This window comes from Phodopus roborovskii, unplaced genomic scaffold, assembly GCF_943737965.1.
Source record: "Phodopus roborovskii unplaced genomic scaffold, PHOROB, whole genome shotgun sequence".
Classification (NCBI taxonomy): Eukaryota; Metazoa; Chordata; class Mammalia; order Rodentia; family Cricetidae; genus Phodopus; species Phodopus roborovskii.
Window position 1 is genome coordinate 49,182,089 of NW_026126418.1, and position 21,617 is coordinate 49,203,705.

General features: G+C 35.6%; 1 protein-coding gene across 2 annotated transcripts in view; it reads right to left on the reverse strand.

Annotated features, from left to right (window-relative positions):
* Window positions 1-21,318, reverse strand: part of Galnt13 (polypeptide N-acetylgalactosaminyltransferase 13) — a 553,792-nt gene extending 532,474 nt beyond the window's left edge. For both annotated transcript variants that reach the window (XM_051184677.1, XM_051184676.1), the window contains exon 1: window positions 21,245-21,318. The gene's annotated coding sequence lies outside the window, so the exon portion shown is untranslated. The remainder of the gene's footprint in view (window positions 1-21,244) is intronic.
* Window positions 21,319-21,617: the final 299 nt, after the last annotated feature.

Here is a 21,617-nt window from a genome sequence, read left to right on the forward strand (position 1 = left end):
CTATGCAATAAAAGAACTTCAGGAGTCATCACCATTCCTAACTTTAAGCACTACTACAAAGCTATAATTCTGAAAATAGCCTGGTATTAGCACAAAAATAGACAGGTAGATCAATGGAATCGAATTGAAAATCCTGATATTAACCCACACACCTATGAACACCTGATTTTCAACAGAACAGCTAAAATTATACAATGGTACGAGGACAGCATCTTCAACAAATGGTGCTGGATGATGGTGTATAGAAGACTGAAGATAGACCCATGTCTATCGCCAAGCACAAAACTCAAGCCCAAATGGATCAAAGACCTCAAAATAAATCCTGCCACATGGAATCTCTTAGAAGAGAAAGTGGGAGGTACCCTATAACAAAATGGTACAGGAGACTGCTTCCTGAACATAACACTAATAGCACAGTCACTGAGATCGACAAATAATAAATGGGCCCTCCTCAAACTTAGAAGCTTCTGTAAGACAAAGGACACAGTGGACAAGACCAAATGGCAGCCCACAGACTGGGAAAAGATCTTCACCAATACTACATCTGACAGAGGGCTGATCTCCAAAATAATAAAAGAACTCAAGAAACTAGTCAACAAACACCAAATAACCCTATTAAAAATGGGGTACAGAACAGCATAGAGGAAATCAAAAAGGCTGAAAGATGCTTGCTTAAGAAAGTGCTCAACATCCTTAGCTATCAGGGAAATGCAAATCAAAACAACTTTGAGATACCATCTTACTCCTGCCAGAATGGCTAAAATTAGAAACACCAATGACAACTCATGCTGGAGAGGATGTAGAGAAAGGGGACTACTCCTCCACTGCTGGCGGGAGTGCAAACTCATACAGCCATTTTGGAGATCAGTATGGCGGTTCCTCAGGAAAATGGGAATTAGTTTACCACAGGATCCGGCAATCCCCCTCTTAGGCATATACCCAAATGACCCACATCCATGCAACAAAGACATGTGTTCAACTATGTCATAGCAGCATTATTTGTAATAGCAAGAACCTGGAAGCAACCTAGATGCCCCTCAATTGAAGAATGGTTAACGAAGATGTGGCACATCTACACAATGGAATACTACTCTGCAGAAAAAAAATAATGGTATCTTGAAATTCGCAGGCAAATGGATGGCACTTGAAGAAACCATCCTGAATGAGGTAACCCAGTCACAAAAAGAGGAACTCACTCATATATGGATTTTAGACCTAGAGCAAAGGATCACCAGCCTATAATTCACACCACCAGAAGAACTAGAATACAAGGTGTATTCTAAGAGATTCATATAAAGTCCCTCACAGAACCGGGAAGGGACAAGTTCCCCAGAGCACAGGGGAAGTAGGGGGCAGTGATTGGAGAGAGAAGTAGGAGAAAGCGAGGGGGAGGAGAGGAAAACACGTGCAACTAGGAAGACTGAGTCCAGGTAGGAAAAGAAGACAGGAGAGAGAGACAGAGACAGAGAGAGAGAGAGAACATAAAAGAGGGAGCCCAAAGATAGGTCTAGAGAACTACAATACTGCTGCCATCTAACAATTTGAGCTTCTGTGGAAAGGCTACCATAAATGCCCTTCCCAGATAGCTAGATCAACAACTAACTTATCCATGGAGCCCTCATCTAATACCTGTTGAAAACAGGAGCAAACACCCATACATAAACACTGAGTCGAACTAGAACCCAGATGGAGATGTAGAGGACAAGACCAGGCTGCAGAAACACATAGAGACAGCTGACCTGAACAAGGAGGAGCTAATGGGCCCCCCCAGAGAGATAGCTGGGAAGCCAGCATGGGCCTGACTCAGGGCCCCCTGAATATGGGTCTCAGCTGGAAGTACAGAGCAGTCTAAAGGACCTCAGACTTTGGAACCAGGATGTATCCCTCGTGCACAAAAGGACCTTGTGAACACATCCCCCATGAAGGGATAACTGCCTTAACCTAGAGACAGGAGAGAAACCCTAGTCCCTACTTCAAATGACCTGTCAGATCTATATGACCCCAACTGGATGCCATTCCCCTACATATGGGATTGGGCTGGGGGGATGGGAGGGGAGAATGGTTAGGGTGCATGTGAGAGGGCAAATAGGATAAAGGAGAGGGAGGAAGTCAGGGATGGAGGGAGGGAGGGAGGAAGGGAGGAAAGGAGGGACGGAGAGGAAACTGGCATCGACATGTAAAATAATAAATTAAATAAAAAAAGAAAATAAACAAACAAAATCATAATTCTAAGCCACAATAGGATAACCAGCACCCAAAATGAGAGAATGAAAGGGCACAGATATGACTTGCCACTCTAGGATATACTCTAGGATATACTCTTAAGTTCACGAATGTAAACAAAAAATGATTTGTTTGCATATGTATATAAGCAATTGTTCAACAGAATTTATCAATATGGAAAATGAATGCCATTCTTAAAACTGGCTAGCGAAGTACCAATATGTTATATATTTAATTGCTTCTATTTTATAAAGACTAATTAAATAATATAAAGGTTTACATGTTAATTTGTTTTAATGGATTTTTTTCTTAAAAATTTCTTGATGAGGCTATTAATCATATATTAAGTGCTATAAAGACAGGCAATTAGAAGGAAGAAGTAAATAAGGAAATAAGGAACTAAATAATTGGAATATTGAATAATTTGTCTACAATTAATTAACAGCAACATAGAAGTACTACTTCCCAAAAGAAGCAAAATGTGTGTTCTTATTAGCAAAGTAACTTTGTTTTATAGCATCACTAAAACTATAACTAATTGAACAGTCTTTACAGTGAAGTATAAAACAGTACATAATCTAATTTTAGAAAACACACAAAGGCTATAAGATAATGAAATTTGCTAAAATGAATGAGGAAAAGAAATACTCATCATGTATTTACAAGTATTTTGAGTGAAACAGAGCCTACCATTATGTGTTCAAGTACATAGGCAAGCAATCCAGTAATATTAGGAAATCATAATATATGAAGATGTGCATACTAAGACAACAGCATTTTTCCTTCACATAGTTAAGGCATGACAATGGAGGCACCTGAAAGCTACAGTAAATGTTACTATAGAAAAGGGTGACATCCTGAGAATAGTATACTATAGTTATGAAAGAATAACTGTTTTGAGATACACATGAGAGCTTCCATGTTAAAACCAAATGAGGTTATATTTGGCTTTATTCAGTGGAAAAATATATAATTCATATAATCTATGGTCCATCAATAAATATCTATTCTAGAATGTTACTCCATAGGACCTTACTACTATTTCAATGTAAGAAGTGACATAACACTAAATTTCTGCCATTAGTATGTCACAACATTTAAAAATGAACCCATAAATGACAGGTTTGCTTCAGTATTACCCATAAGTGATCTATGCATACATGGCTAATTGGGAGCAGTCCATTAAGAGGTGAAAGAAGCCATATAATATGTATCAGCCTTCTATGCTGGGATGTGCTGCAATAAGCCAAGCCCAGGACAGCCGTCCTTCATCTGATCAGATGTTCATCATTTGGGTCTGTCTTCCTTTCATTTTATCATTCAATTTAAGTTCCTTCTATAATCTAAAGACAGGTGAAATAGAAGTGATTATAACTCTACCTTAGTATTACTCTATTGCTAGGCTTCTATTCTATACAAAAAAAAATAGTATCTTTATACTTGATATTGGAATAATGACAAATAGAGAACTAAAAGACAGTTTCTCTCATTGTACTTCATTTCTGAGTCAAGACCGAAATTCTAAAAACAAATAGTTCATAAATCATATACAAAGGTTTTACAGGGCATTCTTTTAAGCTCAAATAGCAAAGATATAAGGCTTCGAGATAAATAACATCTATTTAGCCCATGGAAAAATTATACTGTTTATATGACTGAACAGTTATAGCATTTCCCTTTGTGTTTGATATACAATATAAATGCATTCTAACTACTGATTGGCATCAGAACAAATCAGTAGGTGTGCTTGATTCCAAAATCTGTTATCAATTTCTGTGAAATGAAAGTGTTCAAACTGAGAAAGAAAATGCTGGTATGACTCCCCTCTTAAATAAGAAAAGAAAAAAAATACACCAAAACAATTAGCATAAAACTCTGTAGTTTCCCACTTTCATTCAGCAATCAATTCTTTATTTTGCTTAGTGCTTCATATTTCTGGAGGGTATGTACAAAGGCAGCAATCTAACTCAATGAAGCATATTATTCAGTAGATGAGCTTTATCTTTATGGCTTTTTAATTGCTGATTATGTTGTTCTTTGTGTATTTTAAAAATTACAATTTATTTCAGTGTATTAATGTTTCACCTGTAATCTTATTTTTATTTTTCACGCATTGAACCTAGTTCCTATGTTATTTTTAATTATAAAAACATCACCTGTCTTAAATTTTCCATTTCAAGTTAAAGTTTGGTTCTGCAGGATGTAATGATTAGTTATTTCTTTATATGTCATTTGTTCCTATTTTTCCCTACACCCCCTTCTATGTAGAAACACCAACCCCAATATTTGAATCCAATATTCTCATGCTATTGTACTGAAAATATTTCTGTTATAAAAGGCCCTAAGATATATACCATGTTCTTTCTTCACGCACACAGAAAATGAGATAAAAATCAATAACAGACTGAGACCCCAGAAATGCTAAGTGATAGATGAATTGCATCAAAGAACAATAATAGCTAATAACAGGAATAGCACTATTTGTCTTTTTAAAAACATCAATGCACATATAAAATTGCTAGAAGTATTAGACAGACCCAAGGCCATTAGAGTTTATTACAGCAGTTCTAGGCAAAAATCAAAGACTTGCTCAGGATTAAAATATAATCTTATCACCATTTACAAAGGATACTATTCTATATTTTTATTTTATTCCTTTCATATCCTACTGTTGCATTTAATATTAGTCAAAGTAGGTGCATACACAAATTTATTGATAGCCCCCACTTAAGTTTCCCAGAGACAGGTAAGTATACACAATAAATCCCAGGGCAAGTAACCATAAGGGACTTAGTAATCCAATGTTAACTAAAGTCATGGAAAAGAAGAAAATATGCTAGGGAGAGGGTGCAAAAGAAAAAATGAGTACCACATGAAATCTTAAAGAATGCCAATCAGTAAGCAATAGAAGCTCAAGAATGAAACTACACAAGGAGTATCAGGGGAAGAGTAATATATGGGCAGTGTTATAAAGTCCAAGATAGTATGATTCTAAATACGATGATTGATCGGAAGTACAAAATTGTACTAAATCAAAGGCAAATTAATTTTATATGAAGTACTATAGGACTAGCTGTGCTGATCTTAGGCTTCAGACAAGCACACAAGGAAAGACTTGAAACATTAGGCATGAAAGGTGATAAATTCTCAGTGTTTAAGCATTTTGTCATTAATATAGACAAGAATTAAATATGGCCAAAACAAGATCTGGAAAGGGGGAGAATCCTGCACACTTATATGTTACTTTGAGGGAGAATTATTTTTGCTTTACTTAATGTCACAGGCAAAATCAGAGTAGAAAGGAAGAATGACTATGTGAAGGAAAGCATTTGTTTAAATTAGGGCTCCGCAAACATGTACTGAAGTACTATTTCCAGCATGTATGAAGACATTGGTCCAAAAAGGTGGAAAAATCACCGGGGAGGGGGGAAGGTGAAAGATTCCTTGAACTCTACACTAGCAAAAAACTCACATCTTCCAACATCACAGGTGCTATTCTCTCTGTGTAGCATGTGTCACAAGTGTCAGAGAAGAAATATTTGATATCTAATTGTGTGAAAAGGAAGAAATGGCTCTGTGAAGGTTTCTTCTCAGAGTAAAGGTTGTCCTCCTAAACTCACACTCTGCCAGGCATGTCCCATCATCATCAATGCTCATCATTATAAACAAAGGAATGTTTCCTTCTCTGTCCCTTCATTTATTCCAACTATATTTGCACATATTTTAATTTGTATTTGTGATGTTCAAACTAAGTATATCACTTTATAAAGCAGTCATTTAAAATATAACTAAATTAAGTGGATGAGGGACTGTGTCATAGATGATTTGCTTAGCATGTGTGAAACCCTGAATTTGATCCTGCACAACAAACACTACCAAATCCAACATTGCATCATGTGATTAAGATCTCAATGAACTCTTAGTGAATGTATTCTAAACATGACAATTACTCTACTTAAAATTACTGCTAAACTCTTTTAAGCATATATTTAAAAAAAACACGAAAAAAGAACATACTAAATTAAATGAAACCATAGGTAAACTTCATTAGAGCTATATGATGCATGTTACAGGAAAAAATTGGGGGTCAAGATTAACTTAAAGAACTATTGAAATGTCACTCTTTCTTATCTTTCTTTCTTTCCTTCTTTCCACTTCATTTCCAATTGGACCCTTCTGTTACCAAGATAGCTCCAAGTTTGACCCTCTGTCTGCTCTACTAGGTGTATGAGATAGGTTGCCTGGCAACGGGAGAATAGAATACTCAGCAGCATGTTTGGTAACTCTATTTTCTGGCTTGCAGGTGGGATATTTGGATAGAATTTCATGAGGTTTTGCATTACAATTCTGTTTTGTTTCAGCGGGTGTGTAATTAAGTTTACTACTTTTAATGTTATTATTGTGGTACACTGTATTTTATCAGTATTGTTTAGAGGTTTTGCTTCTTGTCAAAATTATTAATGCTTTAAGAACATTTTAAGAGGTTGAAAAATTTCCATTCATGATACTCATACATTTTGAGAAGTTCACTACTGTTTTTGAGCAGTTCATAATTATCACATCAAATTTCCAAAATCCTTAAAAATCAAAAGGGTTTTGGCAAGAAGGAAATGTAATGGGACTGCCAAACTATTTGTACTATGTATCTTTATCTAAACAACAGTAACAGAAGAATGTAAAAGTCCATTACTATACTTATTAAATTTAACAAATATATGATATACATCAGTTCAAAAATGTTAAGGGTGATAGCAGCGTGAATAAACATACATGGACACCAACAACTACATGCCCACTATAATGTTAGTTTTGGATCAAAGATAACACATATACTTTTACCATAGAACACAGCATCTTCTAAAACACAAGGAATCTATGTTGCATTTAATCAGTTTAACAGCATAGACTAACTTGCCACATGGCAACCAGGCTTTTACTAATAACTTGCCATTTATAGAAAGGAGGCACAACTATCAGTTTAGATAGGCAAATTCAAGAAAGCAGACAGCAGTAATAACCGCATTCAGAAAATGGCATGCCATTTGTTTCAGCTTCACCAGATCCCAAGCAGAATGCCACAGATGCAAACAAAGATTGCATATGAAAACTGCCTCAGTGAAACTGTTCACTTAGTAAAGCAGATACAGAAATTCCCTGCTGGCCTGGTCACTGGGGCATGTACCAGAATCCAATTCACACAACTGCCTACAGCATGATGGAGGCAAAACAAAAGAAAAGATTAGCAAAAGCTAAGTCAAGCTTTAAATGATAGCTCATTGGTAGTTCAATATCTTTACATTATGATTTTTTAAATTGGTCAAATAATCTTTACCCAGAATGTGAGAGCATTTTCTGTCTATTCCCATTGATTTTTCTAAAGAGCTCAACAATGACCACAACAATTATTTTCACGTATTGTTATCCCACTTTGTCTATGTCAGGACATTAAAATTTTGCCCTTTCATAATGTGTGACCGAATGATTAAAGAACTCAAATAAATTCCCCACAATTAAACATTTTATTAAATATAATAACTTTCAGAATAAAAACTGTAAGCCAAGCTTTAATGCATAAAATCAAGTTATTCAATTAAAACCATTGTTTTATTTCTGAGCTGGTAAAACAGCTCAACAAACAAAATTCTTATAAAAAATCAAACTTTGGTATCACTTGTTCATATTTAGGATTTTTAGACAAAATCCATATAGAGAAGAAAATCAAAATATTAGTGTGTTTTAAAACTGTTAGGTGATAGATGTCAACTCTCCACATGAATGATTTGTCATCTGAGAAAGCTGAATCCTAGGACTCTATGATGATGTCAACAACTGTTATAACTAATGAAACAACCTATTCTCAAATCTATTTATTAGTTCTTACATAATTTTACTTCAACATTACATAAGGAATTACTATAAGAAACTAACTGTAACAACAATTCCAAAAGAGTAACAATATTAACAAAAATTGTATACCTGGGGCTGGAGAAATGGCCCTGGGGATAAAGGCACTTCCTGCTCTTATAGGAGACCCACGTTCAAAGCCTAGCACACACTTGGTAGCTCACAACCATCTCTGACCCAGAGGACCTGAAACCTTCATCTGACTCTCTGTGGGTGCTAGACATACATGTGATGCACAGATATACATACAGATACAATATTTATACACATAAAATAAAATAATTTTAAATGATATATCTGAGAATAGATAGTAATTAAGACTGTTGATCCTATTTAAAGTGCAAAGCTCTACCCATGATTAAAAAGAATTGGTTGTCCTTGTATTCATTGAAAATTTGCTAACATAAAGTGAATAAAAGCACAGTATATTTTAACCATTCTGTATATGATAGTCCCACACAAAAGACTTTCAAGATAATTATGATCAATTTATTTCACAGCTAAGGTAATGATACCAAACAAGTAAGAGTCTTGATTGATGCCCTGTAGCTAGTAATTTATTGAACATATATCAGAATTTACTATCATGTCAAGAAAGAAAACATACAGGTATGGAAATATGAAACTATGTAAAACTTCTAAACACAAATTAACCAAAATGTGGTCTTTACATGGAAAGCAATAAAATATTTTTGAAAGGATGGTAAATTTTAAAAAGTGAAGTTTATATGACATTCATTGATTGTATTAGTTTGATTTCTGTTGCTTGTATAAACACTATGACAAAAAAGAACTTGGATGAGGAAAGAGTTTATTTGCTTTACACTTTCATATCACAATTCATCATCATGGGAAGCCACATAAGGAAATAAGGTAGGAACCTAAAGCAAGAACTGAGCCAGAAACTATGGAAGAATGATTTTTAATAGCTTGCTTACCTTACCTTCTTATAATATTCAAAACCTTCTTCTGAATTGCCACTACCTCCAGTGGCCTTAACCCTTTCCCATCAATCATAAATCAAGAAAATGCCCTAGAGAAAAGCCCACAGGGGACCCTGATGGAGGAATTCTTCAGTGGAGGTTCCCTTTTCCCAGGTGACTCTAGTTTATATCAAGTTGACAAAATATAACCAGCACATAGATTAAAAGTCATTGCTGTGATTATGCCAGTTTTAAAGTATAAGTTATTAAATGTTCTCCAAATTAGAGTCCCATTTTTTTTTTTTTGTTGTCGAAGTCAGCAAGGAAATTCTAAAATTCATATGAAATGATGCAATGTTGATGGGCCTCCAAATAAAGACAAAGTAACAGTATTTTCCAACAAATTATAAATAGAATTATAAATATAAGATGAGAATGAATAAGTATAATAATGGGCCCTCAAGAGATCCTGATATATATAAAACTTTATGATAAGGATGTAATTGAAAAGCTGTGGGCCAAGGAAAAACAATTAATATGATCTACAACAAGTAGACTTAGAGGAAGGAGTATCATGAGTTAAAGGCTAGTTTGGTCTACATAGAGAGTTCCAGGGACTACATAGTAAGAATCTCTTATTAAAGACTTTACAAACAAAATTACTTAATAAAAAATTATATTCTTTGGAATTTTAAGTATGTGAGGGGGTTGAGTGATTGATAATTTTGAAGAGTCTCTCTAAGTAACCATAGCTGGCATAGAATTCACTTTGTAGATTAGGCTAGCTTGAAACACTCAGAGATCTGCCTTCCTCTGCATGCTGGGATTAAAAATGTGGACATCAAAAGACATTCTGTTAGAAGGAAAATCTAAATCTACCCCAATCCTCAAATCATTTACAGAGTAATAATAAAGAGGAAATAAAGTTAGTGTGACTATTTTATCAAAAAAGGCTCTTCAAGATATTGGAAAAGCCTAAGTCTGGGATGTTATTCTTGGTGGGGAGCTTTATTAGTACACATGATGCCTTGGGCTCTAGTCCCTAAAGGCAAACGGAAACATAACAAAAGAGGGAGAAAGAAAAAAGAGTGGACAAGATGGGAGGAGAAGCAAAGGGAAGAGAGAAATAGAGGGAGAATAAATGAGGGGAGAGGAGAGCAGAAGAGGAGAAAGGGAGAGAGCAGAGGAGGGGAGAGAAGGAGAAATGAGTGCAGGGAAGGGGAGGGGAGGATAAAGAAAGCCAAAGTTGGAAATGAACAAGGAGAAAGGGAGAAGGGGAAAAGAAAAGAGGGAAAAGAGGGAGGGAGGGGGAGAGGGAAAGATAAAAGGAAAGAAGCAAAGCATTATGACAAAAGATAGGAAAAACAGATGGAAGACATTCCACTATATATACTGAGACAGTGCTATTCACCCAAAGCCAACTAAATTCTGAATGTTATCAATTACAACTTCAACACAAAGGAAAAGTGGAAAATGAGTTTGGACAATATAAAGTGGATGTTCATATACAGTTAAGGCAGATTTCATAACTGAATTACTCAATAGTGAAATCTGAAGTAAAATCTCACCAGGATGGCAAACATTAAAAAGATTGATTATACTAAGCATCAGGAAATGTAAACAATGGGAGTCTGCAGCCCCTAATGACAGCTGTGTAATTAGTTAACAACTTTGCAAAAACAGTCTGGTAGTAACTGCTAAAATTGAAAATTTGCATTCAATTGAACCGAGCAATTCTATTCCTAAGTATATGCCCAAAATAAATACATGAGCATGATCACCAAACACTGAAAAAGAATGCTAATGATATGATGCATAACTGCCCAAATCTAGAAATATCTCAGATCCCATCAACACTGAAATTAATAAATATTCTGTAGTATTTTTATTCAGTGGAATATGACATAAGCAATAAAAACATTAAAAGACACAAATAAACATTCAGGAAAGATTCTCACATAGAAGAATTTATATGGCCTACAAGGCTATTTATCATATGTATTTTAAGTTATACTATATTCAACTTGTTTAGCAAGGAACATAGGCTGGGACAGTTAAACTGTATTGAAAAGCAAGAGAACATTTAATGCCAAAACCAGAAAAATTTCATCTGTTCTGGAAATAATTGAAATGTGGTACTCTATGGGAGGTAGGAAAAGTACCCAGGACAAAATTGCTTTATCTTGATATTTGTGATGGCTACTTGTGCCTTTGTAAACAACATTTTGTCCATTTAACCCGTGCAATATCACAAAAAACTTAAATGATAATAATCCTGTGATGAAAATTGATAAATTAAAACTGTTAATACACCATTTGTTGAAGATACTTTCTGTTTTCATTTCTATAATTTTAGCTTCATTGTCAAAAATAAGGTGTTTGTAAGTTTGTGGGTTAATATCAGGGTTCTCAATTCTATTCCATTGGTATATGTGTCTATTTTTGCACCAAAACCAAGCTGTTTTCGGGACTATAGCTTCTATAATAGAGCTTGAAGTCAGGGAAGGAGATAACTCCAGAAGATTCTTTATTGTACAGGATTGTTTTGGGTATCCTGGATCTTTTTTTTTCCATAAAAAGTTGAGTATTTTTCTTTCAAGGTCTGGGCAGAATTGTGCTTGTATTCGGATGAGAATTGCATTGAATCTGTAGATTGCTTTTGGCAAGATTGTCATGTTTACTATGTTCATCCTGCCTATCCAAGAGCATGGAATATCTTTCCATTTTCTGGTATCTTCTTAAATTTCTTTCTTTAAAGATTGAAAGTTCTTAATATATAGGTCTTTCATTTATTTGGTTAGTATTAACCAAAGATGTTTTATGTTGTTTGTAGAGATTGTAGAAGGTGATATTTCTCTGATTTCATACATATATAAATATATGTGAATTTTTTTCTTATTTTACTTATTGATCCCAGTTACCTCTTGTTCCTACCAAATCTCCCCCTACCCCCTCCAATCCTATTCTCCCACTCCACAGGGAAAATGACACCTTCCAGGAGGGATCATCAAAATCTGTCAAGTCACCTGAAGTAGGGCTAGGCCCTCCCTCCTGACTCCAGGCTAAGAGAGTATTTGTCCATGGAGAATGTGCTCCCAAATTCCCAACATGTAAAAGGAATACATCATGGTTCCACTGTCAGAGGTCCCTTAGACAGCCAAGGCCTTATGAGACCCAAGTTGATGGGGTCTAAGTCTGTACAAAGCTGGTTTCCCAGCTTTCACTCTGGAGGTCCATGAGCTCCCCCTTGTTCGGGTCAGCTGTCTCCATGGAATTCTGTAGACTGGTCTGAACCCTTTCATTATCATTCCTACCTCTCTGCAAATGCATTCAAGGAATTCAGGTCAGTGTTTGGCTGTGGGAGTTTGCTTCTGTTTCCATCAGCTACTAGGATGAGTGCCCTATGATGGCATATAATTTAGTTATCAATTTCAGTATACAGGAAGGGCATTTAAGGTAACCTTTCCACTGGTACTCATATAGTTAGTTGGTGTCATCCTTGTAGGTCTCTGGACATCTTTCTAGAGTCAGTTTTCTCTTCAAACCTATAATGACTCCCTCTATTATGGTATCTCTTATTTATTTGTTTGTTTATTGCTCTCATCTATTTATCCCCTGAATCAATCTGCTCTCCCCTCTTCTCCTTCTCTTTATAATTCTTTCTCCTCTCACTGCCTGCCACAATTCCCAACATGCCTAGGAGATTTTGTTACTTTCTATTCTGTAAGGAGCTTGCATGAAACTCTTTGGTTCCTCCTTGCATCCTAGTTTCTCTGTGGTGTGAATTATAGGTTAGTGGTCTTTGTTCTATGTCTAAAATCCATATATGAGTGAGTACATACCATGTTCCTCTTTTTGTGACTGGGTTACCTCATTCAGGATGGTTTCTTCAAGTGCCATCCACTTGCCTGCGAATTTCAAGATACCATTATTTTTTTTCTGCAAAATAGTATTCCATTGTGTAGATGTGCCACATCTTCGTTAACCATTCTTCAATTGAGGGGCATCTAGGTTGCTTCCAGGTCCTTGCTATTACAAATAGTGCTGCTATGAACATAGTTGAACAGATGTCTTTGTTGCATGGATGTGGGTCATTTGGGTATATGTCTAAGAGTGGAATTGCTGGGTCCTATGGTAGTTTGATTCCCATTTTCCTGAGGAATCACCATACTGATCTCCAAAATTACTGTACAAGTTTTCACTCCCACCAGCAGTGGAGAAGTGTTCCCCTTTCTCCACATCCTTGCCAGCATAAGCTGTCATAGGTGTTTCTAATATTGGCCATTCTGACAGGAGTAAGACGGCATCTCGGAGTTGTTTTGATTTGCATTTCCCTGACGGCTAAGGATATTGAGCACTTTCTTAAGAGTCTTTCAGCCATTTTGGATACCTTTATTGAGATTTCTCTCTACAGTACTGTACCCTACTTTTTAATAGGGTTATTTAAATTTTGGTGACTAGTTTCTTGAGTTCTTTGTATATTTTGGAGATCATCCCTTTGTCAGATGTGGGGTAGGTGAAGAACTTTTCCCAGTCTCTGGGCTGCCTTTGGTCTTGTCAACTGTGTCTTTTGCTTTACAGAAGAGTCTCAGCTTGAGCAGGTCCCATTTATTAATTGTTGATCTCAGTGTCTGTACTACTGATGCTATGTTCAGGAAGCAGGCTCATTTAAAAATTTGTTTAAGGGTACCTCCCACTTTCTCTTGTAAGAGGTTCTAAGAGGTTGGATTTATGTTGAGGTCTTTTATCCATTTGGACTTAAGTATTGTGCATGGGTATGTCTTCAGTCTTCTACACACCATCATCCATCTGTGATAGCACCATTTGTTGGAGATGCTTCCCTCCTTCCATTGTATAATTTTAGTTGCTTTGTCAAAAATCAGGTGATTGTAGGTGTGTGGATTAATATCAGGATTTTCGATTCTCTTCCATTGGTTCACCTGTCTATTTTTGTGCCAATACCAAGCAGTTTTCAGGACTATAGCGCTATAGTAGAGCTTGAAGTTGGGGGTGGTGATGCCTCCTGAAGTTCCTTTATTGTACAGGGCTATTTTGGCTATCCTGGGTCTTTTGTTTTTCCATATAAATTGAATATTATCCTTTCAAGTTCAGAGAAGAATTGTACTGGGATTTTGATTGTGATTGCATTGAATCTGTAGATTGCTTTTGGCAAGATTGCCATTTTTACTATGTTTGTCCTACCTATCCAAGAGCATGGGATATCTTTCCATTTTATGGTATCCTCTTTAATTTCTTTCATTAGACACACACAGTTCTTCCTATATAGATCTTTCACTTGTTTGGTTAGTGTTACCCCAAGATACTGTATGTTGTTTGTGGCTATTATAAAGGGTGATATTTCTCTCATTTCTTTCTCAGCCCCTTTGTTGTCTGTATAAAGTAGGGCTACTGTTTTTTTTTTTTTTAAGTTAATTTTGTATTCTGCTAATTTGCTGAATGTGTTTATCAGCTATAGGAGGTCCCTGGTAGATTTTTTTCATGTCACTTATGTAATTTTGTTGTACAGGTTTTCAAAGTTTGACCTGAAAATTCTCTGGATTCCCTCAGTGTTGACTTGCCATTTTTTCTCTCTCTGCTTTTTGGTTAGTTTTGGATAAAGGTTTTTCTATCTTGTTGATTTTTGGCTCACTAATATAAACTATCATATCATCTGCAAATGAGAGTTTGACTTTTTCTTTTGAATTTGTATTCTGTTTATCTCCTTTTGTTTTCTTAATGCTTTAGCTAGAACTTCAAGTATACTATTGAAGAGATATAGAGAGACAGGGCAGCCTTGCCTTGATCCTGATTTTAGAGGAATCACCTTAAGCTTCTCTCCATTCAGTTTGATGTTGGCTGTTGGTTTGCTCTATATTGTTTTTATTAGGTTTAGGTATGTTCCTGTTATCCCTGATCTCTCCAAGACCTTAATCATGAAGGGGTGTTGGATTTTGCCAAAGGCTTTTTGAGCATATAGTGAAATAATCATGGCGTTTTTTCTTTTTCAGTTTGTTTATATGTTGTATTACATTGATTGATTTTGTATGTTCAACCATCCCTACATCCCTGGAATGAAGTCTACTTGGTTGTAGTGGATGATTTCACTGATGTGTTCTTGGATTGCATTTGCCAGTTTTTTATTATTTCTGCATCAATGTTCGTGGGGAATATTGGTCTTTAGTTTTCTTTGTTATTTGTGTCTTTCTGTGGTTTGTGTACTAAGGTAATTGTAGTTTTAGAAAAAGAGTTTGGCAATGACCCTTCTGCTTCTATTGTGTGTAACACTTTGAAGAGTATTAATATTAGCTGTTCTTTGAGTTTCTAATAGATTCTGCACTGAAACCATCTGGACCTGGGCATTTTGGGGTTGGAATAATTTTGTTCATGGCTTCTATTTCATTAATGGTTATAGGCCTATTTAAATTGCTTATCTTTTATTGGTTTAATTTTATTAAATGATATCTACCCAGAAAAATGTGCATTTTATTGAATTTTTGAATTTTGTAGAGTAAGACCTGGAGATTCTCTAGATTTCCTCAGTGTATATTGTTATGTCCCCCTTTTCATTCTGATGTTGTTAATTTGCATGTTCTCTCTCTGCCTTGTGGAAAGTATCTTCAACAAATGGAGCTGGATGCTGAGTTGCAGAAGACTGCAGATAGATCCATATCTGTCTCCATTCACAAAACATAAGTCCAAATGGATCAACCTCAACATAAATACAGCCACACTGAATCTCTTAGAAAAGAACGAGGGAGGTAACCTTGAATGAACTGGTACAGAACTCTTCCTGACCATATCACCAGTAACACAGACACTGAGATCAACAATTAAAGAATGGAATCTCCAGAAATTGAAAAGCTTCTGTAAGGCTAAGGATGCAGTAAATAAGACAAAAGGGCAGCCCACAGAATGAGAAAAAATCTTCACCTACCCCACATCTGACAGAGGGTTGATCTCCAATATATACAAATAACTCAGGAAGCTAGTCACCAAAAAACAAAATAATCCAATTAAAAAGTGGGGTTGAGAACTGCATAGAGAATTCTCAAAGGAGGTATCCAAAATGGCTGAAAGACACTTAAGAAAGTATTTGGCATCCTTAGTCATAAGGGAAATGCAAACCAAAACAACTCTGAGATAAATTTTTATTCCTGTCAAAATGGCTAAAATTTAAAACACCAAAGACAGTTCATGCTGGAGAGGATGTAGAGAAAGGAGTACACTCCTTCACTGCTGGTGGGAGTGCAAATTCATACAGCCACTTTAGAAAACAGTATGTTGTTTCCTCAGGAAAATGGGAATCAGTCTACCTGATATCCAGCAGTTCCACTCTTAGGCATATACCCAAAATATGCATATTCATATAACAAGGACATTTATTCAGCTATGTTCATAGCAGCATTATTTGTAATAGCTAGAACCTGGAAGCAACCTAAATGTCCCTGAACTGAACAATGGATGGAGAAAATTTGGTACATTTATGCAATGGAGCACTACTCATCAGGAAAAAAAAAATTGAAATCTTGAAATTTGCTGGGAAATGAACGGAACTAGAAGAACTATCCTGAATGAGGTAACCCAGTCACCATAAGAGGAACATGGTATGTACTCATTCATATCTGGTTTGTAAACATAGAGCAAAGAATCACCAACCTACAATCCACACTGCCAGGAAATCCAAGAAACAAGGAGGACTCTAAGAGAGACATATGTGGTCCCTTGGGGAAGAGAAAAGTGGCAAGATTTCCCAAGCAAATTGGGAGCACTGAGGTGGGGGGAATGAGGGTTGGAGGAATAGCATGTGAGAGGTGGCCATGACAGAGAAGGAAGATTGTGTCAGGGAAAGAATAGAGGAGAGCAAGAAAAGAGATACCATAATAGAGGGAGCCATCATAGATTTTTAAGAGAAATATAACACTAGGAAAATGACCAGAGGTCTACAAGGATGACCCCAAATAACAATCTAAGCAATAGTAGACAGGAGACCTTAAATGCCCTTCCCCGATAATGAGACTGATGACTACCTTATATGCCATCATAGAGCCTTCATCCAGTAGCTGTTGGAAGCAGAAACAGACACCCATAGCTAAACACTGAGCCAAACTCTTGGAATGCAGTTGTAGACAGGGAGAAATGATGAGCAAAAGGGTAAAGGCCGGGCTGGATAAACCCACAGAAACTATGGACCAGAACAAGGGGGAGCTCATGCACCCCTATCTGATAGCTAGGAAACCAGCAAAGGACCAGCACAGATTCCCTGAATGTGATGTTAGTTGGGAGGATTGGGTACTCTATGGAGCCTCTAGTATTGGGTCTGTATTTATCCCTAGTATACACATGGACTTAGGGAACCCATTCCCCATAGAGGGATACTTCCTCAGCCTAGTCACTTGGGGGAGGGCTTGAGCCCTGCTCCAAATGATATGACAGACTTTGAAGACTCCTCACGGAAGGCCTCACTCTCCCTGTGGAGCAGAAATGGGATGGGATGGGAGTTGATGGGGGAAACAGGGGAGGGCAGGAAGGTGTGGGAACTGGGATTGGCATGTAAAACAAGCTTGCTTAAATTTAAATTTAAAAAATTAATTTTAAAATACTGCTAAAGCAAGAAATACAATTTGATGATCACAACACAAATAACAAATCTACTGTATTAAGAAGACATCATCCTATTACAGCAGCCTGTTAAACGTGAAGAATCTGAACAACAGAAACTTGAACAAATCCCAAAGCCACACACACCAGAAACTAGTTTTCATTGTCAGTGCAGAACCAGAGCTCTTTCCTCAACAGTGTGCTGAGCTCCATTTCTGGCACTGAAAAAAAAGTAAGATAGTTCCTAGGCTGGGGCTCTAGTTCTCTTTGTAAAAATTATTGGTCAGTACCATTGGTAAACTAAGCCTTAAATATTACTCTTTCATGGACCGAGGGATTAAATCTTTAATTTAAAATTCAGCCTTGTTTTCTTTGAAGCTCTGCTAAGGATAGATGATAAATCACACTAAGTTGGCATATTTACTATTCTAATTTATAATCGAGTAATATCATAAATTACACTGCTCCTGCTGCTAGCATACAAGTTAATGTATACAAGAGACTCATCACTCACATAAGGGATCCTTCTCCCTAAAGGTCAGAAGATTTTACTACCTACCCAAGTACCTTCTTAAAGAGAAGGTAAAGTCTGGAAAATAGGCATCAAAATCTTGGCAACTTGCTTTGCAGCCCATTCACCATGGGAAACTCAATTATCTAGAACACTAGTAGTAAAGAAGCCAGCTATATGCTCAAGAGCTTAACTCAAAGGGCTCCAAAGTTGACTGCACTATTTTCATACTTGATAACTCAGACAAGTTGTTTAATGTCTGTCTATGTATCCTTTTGTGCAGAAAAGAAAGGGAGGTCAAAAGCAATTAAAACACGCTATTTCACATCTCAGCCTGCACCTCATCTCTCTCCATTCCCATTGGAATGAAAATGGGTCCTACCATCATCTTTTAATTGTCATGATTTTGTAGTTCCTGATAATTGATCACTTGCCTACCAGTGTCTCAATCACAATCTATTCTAAATATAATATCAGAATTTTATTCAAAAGAAGAGAAAATTGTGTTCACAGGATTAGCACTCAGAATTCCCTCCTCTCCTTTTAAATTTCCTAACACTTAAGTTTTAATATCTTATATGATTACCAATAGTTTCTAAGTGTGGCTCAAGCTCATTCTTACTTATTTCTTCATATTTATAACTTCACAATTTCTTTATTATTCAATATGGGGTTTTTTTAATTTGATTGGTTTATACCATTGCCTTGGTATAAACATTATTGAGCATGAGCTGCTTCTACAATCTGACAATTAAATTTACTTGAGAATGATTCTTCTTTCTCCCTATTTGTACCACTGTTTCCTGTCTCACTTCAGAGCATCTCATAATTATTAACTGAATTAAATAAAGTATAGTCACTAAGCAAAATCTGTAGATTTGATTTCCAGAGACCAAATCAGGAAAATGAAAGTAGAAAAATCTATAAGTCTTTCAATCTCAAATATACAGCACAAAGAGAGTATATCCTCTGCCCAAGGACCTGGAGAAAAGGGTCAGCTTTTAAGCGCATGAGGTGTCCTCCAGAGGACCTGAAATCAATTCCCAAGACCCAAATGTTAGCCATAACAATCTGTAACTCCAATTCTGGGAAATCCGCTGCCCTCTTCTTACTTAGATAGGCAGTAGGCATTCATAGTGCACAACCAAAACATCCATAAACATAAACAAAACAAAACAAAATGATAATTTAAATATCTTAAATGTTTGTAGGTTGAGGCAAATGAACACTAAAAATAAAAGAAAAACACACTCGTCCATTTTCAGGAAAATAATCTTTTCAACACTAATATACTTTATAGTAACCCCAATAAACATTACTGTCCATTGTTTTAAGAACTGAAGTGTAAAATAATTGGAATCAATAATAGCTAAATTTGATCTGCCAAAGAGGAAATGCCAGTTTAAGACTTCCTTTGAAGTCTTAAGCTGGCACAGAGAACACACACAACTGAAGATGATGAAAAGAGAGGAGGATGAATCAAATGAAAAGCCTTATTCTAAACTTCTCTATGTCATATGAACAGGAAAGGGGACTGCAAGTGACAGGCATGGTCAGTCATAGCAGCCTTTAAAAGTGGCCTAGAAACATGAGGTATAGCCTCTGACCTTGGAAAATGAGATTTTTAAATGCAAATTTTTCTTTAATGAAAGAATATATTTTTCAAAGTTATTAACATAAAATAGCTAAATAGCCCTATCAGCATTTAATGTTTGGCAATTGCTATTTCTTTTAGTTGAAATGAAGTCATAGTATATGCATTATTAAGACCTATTATATATTGTGAGGTTTGGAAATAGTGTTTTTTCATACAACAAAACTGACCTTCGATCAACCATAAAATCTTAGCACTTAACATTTAGGCTAATAGCAAAAGAATTATGGATGCCTTGAGCTGAATTCCCATAAAGAAAGATCCAAACATTCTATTGTACATTTTCCCAATATGAAAATAAATATAGCAGATCAGAATTATGATGTTTTTTGGGTTAACTGTGTTGTTGAATGTAAAATGTATACAGTAGACTCAATGAATATTCTCTTGCCTGTAACTCCTATTTCCATAAATTTGTTATAAAGCACAGGATGATTATTATTCCAAATTTTGCCAGTCTGAAATTTTAACTGTTTCTTTTTGTTTATAAATTTTCTGTCTTTCTCAAGATAAGAATTATAGTTCCATTAGTACACCCAAATTGTCATCTTTTCTCTCCAAAAAAAAAAGCTTACAAACAAAATTTTCAGGCTAAGTCTACAGTAACCACACAATTTTACACATGTACACATATACACACACACTCAGAGGGTTTGATTGTTTGTTTTAATGAAGGAAGACTTCAGAAATTCAGTAATCTAATTTGATGGCATGAATTTACATTTTATTCACTCCCTAATAACTCCAAACTGTCAGTTTTGTAAATGAGGTGTCACTTAAATAAAAGAGTCCAACGACATGAAAAATAACATCAACACTTTGAACAAAAAACAAGGGAAAAAAACCTTTTCAACACTCTAATGATAATGTTTGCACAAAACCAAAATTCCAAAGAAGCAACAAGAACATAATGAAACCAAGAGTTCCCACTTTGAAGAAATATTGAGCAAATCATGAAATCTCTGAGATTCCCAGTTTTCTCACTTAAACATAAGAGTAAAATTATAAACTTAAAATGTCAGGGAAGGTCTAAATGTACTGTTTATATATAAAGTACCTAATGTGAAAAAAATAAAAATATATTAATCTGATGTACTTTTTAAAACATCTGTATCAGCACCTGGCTAATATTACTAAACCTTCATTATTATTTTTGTCAATTAAAATGTGAATAAAACCTCAATGAAAGAATAAATAAGAATGTTCTATGAGCATAGCTATACCAACAGTAAAATCGGTAATTAGGAAACTAGAAATTACACAACTTAATTCAGACTTACAAACACCTAATTTCCTAGCTTTATACACATTCTCTCTCTGCAATCATGAGTGTCAAAAACTGTAAAAATGAACATGTTCTATTGTGATTGTCTGCCAAAAGCATTCAATATGACTACAAGTGAGCAAAAAACAAAATTACAGATCACTTACTGTAGATGGTGCTTGGCTGTTTCAAAATGATTTGAAAATATTCATCTTCAAAATACTCCTACAAAATGCATCTGTGAAGGAGAAAAACCAAAGGTAAGAAATTTGACTATGTCACAGGGAAAATGATGAAGATCTATAAAGAGGAACTATATATACACTTTCATATTACAAATAAAATTACTGCAAACTACATATTATATATCTAGCAAATGCAAAATATGGTGAACAGAAAAATTTTCATTTATGTGTGAATATTCAAAAGAGCTGTCAAGGATACTCATAACAGACAAGAATGTAGCATTCAAATTCCAGAATAACCTTTAAGTACACAGTTTCCACAAAATACTGATAAAATCACATCAGAGCAACTCAG